This window comes from Embiotoca jacksoni, unplaced genomic scaffold (genome assembly GCF_022577435.1).
Source record: "Embiotoca jacksoni isolate LCO1_2020_lvr unplaced genomic scaffold, fEmbJac1.0.p SCAF_9, whole genome shotgun sequence".
Taxonomy (NCBI): Eukaryota; Metazoa; Chordata; class Actinopteri; family Embiotocidae; genus Embiotoca; species Embiotoca jacksoni.
The window spans coordinates 13,726,164-13,732,397 of record NW_027185447.1 but is presented as its reverse complement, the minus strand read 5'-3'; positions in this window follow the sequence as shown (position 1 = coordinate 13,732,397).

Genomic DNA, 6,234 nt, shown 5'->3' with positions numbered 1-6,234 from the left:
ACCCTCATTTATTTTGAATTAATCATCTTTTCTGCGCTTCAGTGTTTATCCTCTGTTTAAACACAGACACAACAGGGTCAAGAGCCTCTCATCAATAAGGACATTTTTATCGTGTTCTTGTGATTCTTCCACTCCCCACATCCTCGACTGTGCTCTATTCATCTGTTCTTTGCTTAAGCCAAATGTCCTTTCTGGGGGGGGAACGAATATTATCACAAGATACAGAGTACTTCATAATTTACAATTCTAGAGATTAGATGAAAGGGTAAGAAGGTGCACAGTGAGTAGATGAAGCCAGATCCTCTGCCAAATAAGAAATTAAAATACGTTGGTAAATGAGAGTGTAAATACCATCGCGGTTTGCACAGGTGATGAAGTAATATCTCATCCTGGCACACTGACAGTTTCTGATTATGCACACGTACATGTACTTGGATATGCATGTAAACATTCATGTGATGGATTTTATATTCTAAGCCTGAGGACTGCAGCGGGGCAGTTCACTGAGTAACATGCCCTGATTCACAGCTACAAACTTCCACTCTGAAATCAAAAGCCACAGATCAAAAAGAACGTCTGCGGACCTTCATCAGTCTAAGGGGCGAGAATTAATTTCATCATACGTGAACTATGGAGGGTAACTGAAGTAATTCAATATTATGAAATCTGTGTCCAAGTTGTAGCATGCAGACGGGTGAAAGAACAAACAGGAGAGCTGAGTGGGTCGGCAGATTCATATATTTTAACTGCAGGGGAGAACACAGACACTCACAGTGGAAAGATTTATTTTTGTAGAGAATGTTCTTATTGTTCCAAATATAATATCTCTGCAGTGATAAGTTATAATTAACTATAAGAGACCAAGGCAAAAGTATATGCTTACGAAAGTTTGAGAATATGATTGGTGGTTCCTGAGGCTCGATATGGGATTCAAATTTAGATTGAAAGGAAATTTACTTTATTTACACTGGGAACTCTTTTAATATACTGAATGACTGTATTGTAAAGAGAGGTTCCACTGTAACAGTCCTGTATAACACGAAGACACATCAATGTTTTTTCCCTTGAGACTGAGAGCTGGCAGTCTTTTTTGAAAACAAAAATATAATTTAATTTAGTCAGTTAGTTCAATTTTGTAGTTTAGATCCATATCTGTCAAAACTCAGATGTTGCTGCAAAGAATCGCAAAATCCTAAAATGTGGATGTTTCACAAGGAATCACAATCCTGACAGCACAGAATACTATACAATCACCACAATTTCTAGATGGAACCCCGGTGGCAATGTCACCGATTCAGTATGTCATAAATGTGAAATATGGTCACAATCCTCCCTTCTCCTCAGTTATGATGTTTAATAATGTACAGAAAAGAAGAAGAATAATTTTATCCTATAAGATATTAGTGTGAAATGTTGCCATAATTAACATATACGTTTTTGAGTTATGGTCAAAAATGCATTTTGAAAGGTCAACGTTATCTGTGACCACCAAATTCTAATCAATTAATCATCCAAGAGTCCAAGTAAATGTGACTGCTGAATTTTAAGAAATTCCCTTCAGGCGTTCCTGAGATATCACATTGACAACAACAGTCACCGTGACCTCTCACATGTCCCATACATACATACAAACATTTACTTTGAGTCGAGGATGAACTGAAAAAGATTTTGGAGGTCAATGGTCGCTGTGAAATCTTTTTCCATCCCATTTTGTGAATGTGATGTCATCACTCAGGAACATAAGGGGGGATTGTGAGCACATTTCACAGAACATACACATTGGAAGCATTATTTACTGTCACAGCGACAACTTTTTATTCCATGAAACTCAGATTTATTGGCCAAACATGTGAGCACATAAAGATTCTTTCGAAGTCTTCCCTACATATATTATAATATACACAGACATGGAAATAAACTGTATCTTACAACAACCGCAAGGCAGTAATTGTAGTTATTTTTTATGTTGCCTCATGGGATTTCACAATTTACAATGCTGTCTCTCTCGTCCACACTCACCACTAACTCTATGTCCCAACTGTCGCTCCGCTCAGCAGCTTGTTAGTTGACCTGTGCTGCAGCAGAGGCCCGTTCAAGTGGAACCGCTGGTCTTAGGTTGGTGCAGCCACTGAAATGAAAGAAAAAGTTTTTATCTTTGTAAACCGAATATTTTTGATACAACTGTTGCGGGAAAAAAAAAAAAAAAAAAAAAAAGACATTTCTTGTATTTTTCCCACACTGGTTAGAGTTGGTAACAGCAGGGACATGGCAGCGTTTTAATGTATGCTTTGTTGGGCAAAGCCACACTGTTGTCCATAATATTCTCAAATGAAAGCACTGGGCACACGCACAAGTAACCATTACACAGCACTGTATAATCGCAGTTGTAGGGGGCTGAATGTTTGCAGAGAAGTGCTGTGTGAATGTCTTGACAGGATCTGCAGGAGGCTTCACAGCCAGAGAGCTGTGATGACCAAAGCAGAACCACTGTGTTATTCGATTGGCTGTGGAGCTGCGGGAGATTTGGAGCTGCAGATTTGGATTTAAACACCGGATACACAATGCACATATGTAAGGGGCCCAATTTTCAATGAACTTACTTGAAAAGTATATATTGTACAGACAGCAGCAAGGTCAACACTTTTCAGAGGCATATTTAGCAAATTAAATAAGTAGGTTCATTTAAATCTAAACTTGACTTGCAAATCCTTCCTTTTTTGGTGTCTGATCTTTTAGCTTAATGCTCCCCCAGGTAAGATATTGTGGAAAACTGAAAGGATCTTCTGGTATTAAGGTGCCTTGTAACTTTGCTTTGAAAAATATTTTATGAAAATATTTTAATAATTTTATTCTCCTGGAACCATTTCAATGCATTTTGTTGATAATTCAAATAACTGACTGTACTGGCAGTTTAACCTAAGTTATCATCTTTCCCCAAATAAAACACGGTTTTGGCAACCAGAGACTAACCAGGGAAATGGGCGAATCTTCTAGCTCGTGCTTTTCATTTGCACCAATGATGATGGTACATGGCTGTAAATGCCGCGTTAACACGACTAACATCTTTAGCTGTCAAAAGTGTGAACGATAGGTATCACATGTCACTCTGAGAAGGCTGCTCAGTGAGTCTAATTGTCCTCACCCGTGAGGCGATACATTTGTGATGTGTGAATGTGTCTCTGTTTTGTCAGTCAACCACTTGTCCAATGCATCTTGCACTCTGAAATGTGTGTAACTGTGCACATGTTTGCACATGTTCATGTTTATGTGCAAACTAGCTGGTGCACACTGGAGAGCGAGAACATGGAGTGTATATTCACAGGGTGAATTTGACCACTCAGCAGAAAGAGACATAAACTCAAAGGTGGTAATGAGCGCATTCAATAATGCATAGTACAGACTGACAGCTAACGTTTTGCTGGTAATTAGATAATGGGATTAAGAAGTTTATGGTGACTAGCCATATTGACATCTAATTGGAAACCCATCCAGATGAACTACTATTTATATATTCTGTTTTCATAAGATGAGCCATCAGTTTTCAGGTGAGATCATTGGAGGCCAACTTTATTTTATCAATGGTTTGCAAAGATGGTCTTTGTGTATGTCATTTATATTGCTCTTGTCCCTGTTGTCCCTGTTTTGAAATGTTGAGAAATCTGACCTGTGGCCTAAGTTATGACCAGATTTTTCACAAAGAAATGTAACTAAATATAAAACTTCTTTGTCCTATGTCAATATGGATTGTAGAATTGATCTGACATTGTCCGGACCTATGATTATGTCAACTTGAAAGCCATTAATTATAAATTCTGTGTTGGTTTTTTTCACTAATGTGTTAAATTGTGAATGTGCCTGGTCATCTTCTTGAAGGCTCAGGAAAGTGAAGCCAGGACAAGACAGTGTACATCTTTCGCAGACTTTTTTGCAACCTGGAGCCGTCTTCACACACCTGCTTGGCAACCTAAATGGTAGGACACAATAAATGAACGTATTAATATGAAAAACTAGCTTTAGGTCTTCCATATCATGCCGGGCGCTTGTGTCCTCTAGGCAGTTCATATACTTGTGCAGCATCACACACAATCAAGCCAAGTGTTTTCTGACTTGGGGACCACTTTCACTGAGAAGTTTGAAACAAGTTGAGGGTTTTGGCTCAAAGTGCTTTTTTAATCTGTCATCCTATCCAGAGGGATTTGGTAATGCATTTAAACCCGGTTTGCCAACTGCCAAAAAGTCAGTAAGGAAGAAGACGAAGAAGAAGAAGTGCATGTATTTATGATTGCATAACCGCTTTTACGCGAACTTGGAGTAGTTCGAAGCACAGTGACATATTCCATGCTAATTGCTGGTATAGCAGGGCTTGCTTGCTTCCATCTTAGTGGTTTCTACGGTGGCGAAGAGGTACCAGATAGATGATGGAAGCCCTTTGATTAAATCTCCATTGGAAATCTAAAGATAATGATGGTGTTGAAAGAGGCATTGGTTGAAAGAAGTTCAAGCGAGTTGATTGATCAGATGACAAGATCCAGATCCAATAAAGATTGACAAGGGAAAGAGGGAAAGAGAAAACACGCAAATGTGAAACACAATCTATGCAATTCAACTTTTGTAAAAGTTTTTTTTTAAAACAAGAAAACCTGATAAATGGGTTTACGAGGATATTTGCTTTATTTAATGCTCATAAAGCACAACAGTTCTTTCTCATTCGATGTGCTGCTCGTCTCCCAAATATTCAGAGATAGGGGCCACAGACCACTGGAACACCTATGCATGCCAATTAGTGACAGAGCTGATCTAATCAATTTCCTATTATAATGTCTTTGTGTAAAACGGAGTATTGAGGTGGGAGAAGGAATTGAAGATTGTGGAATAAATGACTGTCCTCACAAAATCCCCTATTCGTGTATTCATCAATGCACAAAGCCAAAATCCCAACCACTTAAAATTCAGCTCCAATCAGTTTTGACAGGGTATATGCCAAAAGACTACAGGGAACCGTGTTTGTTAAATGTTTAGAAATAGTCAGCATTTTTCCAATGACAAAGTAAATCATGTTTTTAGAATTTAGTCATTACGACTTACAATGTCAGACCTCCCCAATCTCCCAAAACATCTGTGATTGCCACACTGCTTGCACATTTATTCACAGACTTATTCTGTAAGAGTATCAAAAGTGAAGGAAATTACACAGATAATGTTGTAACAGCAGGTCTGGGAGAGTGAACAGTTGGTTCCTCCAGTTAGTGTGTTAGATACAGGAAAAACAGGCAGGGGTAAAGATAGGTAGGTAGGTAGGTATATACTTTATTAATCCCCGAGGGGAAATTTTTTTTTGCTTTTTTTTTGCTAAAGATCTGTGCAACTTTGACAAAGGTCCAAATGTTAGAGGTAACGGTTAGACAACTAGCCATCTGTCACTTTCCCGGTGGGCTGACACAACTATTTACTGCCTTATTTTTGTTTTTTTAAACAGATGGATTGCTCAGTCACAGTCTGAGTTTTGGCAGACAGTTAAATTTTTGTGTATTCTTGCCCTGCTATAATTTAGTAGTTGGTGTTTTTATAACTAATGATTATGAGGACTGTATGCACCCGGAAGACTGTTTGACGGGTTACTGACTCACCCTGATCAATATTCCCACAGCATTACAACAGACATTATACAGTTAGCTACCTTCACCGAGACTTACTTGCTTTTGATCCATGTGTTCACCTTGACAATCGTTTGCATTGTGATAGTCATTGCTCACATACTTGCTTCTGTACTCTGCAAGTAACGAGGATATAATTAGAACACGCGCATTTGCCTGATGTAAACAATAAAAATGGTCACAATCGAGGGGATCACTACCTTGCTGATTCTGAGGTCAAATGATTACAAAAGACGCCATCAGCACCTCCAGTGTGCATGGACATAACAGTCTCTGACTTGTTTCCGTTTAGTTTTGCACGTCTCTAACCCTGTCCCATCTCCATACTGTCTCTACACCATCCTTACTGCTCAATTGAATATTGCATCTTTCGGATGCGTTGCATTAATTTACGAGGAGAAACAGATGCAGGATAAGTGATGCAGCGATCATACACACGCAAAGTTTATAGCAAGTACATCTTCGGCCTTAGATATTGCTCCAATGTCTCAGCATCAACAGCTATTGATTTACCAGTCTAGCGGAAACGTCACAAGTTCAGCATCAAACGCCATTCTTTTACTCGCCAAGAGCTTTTCTG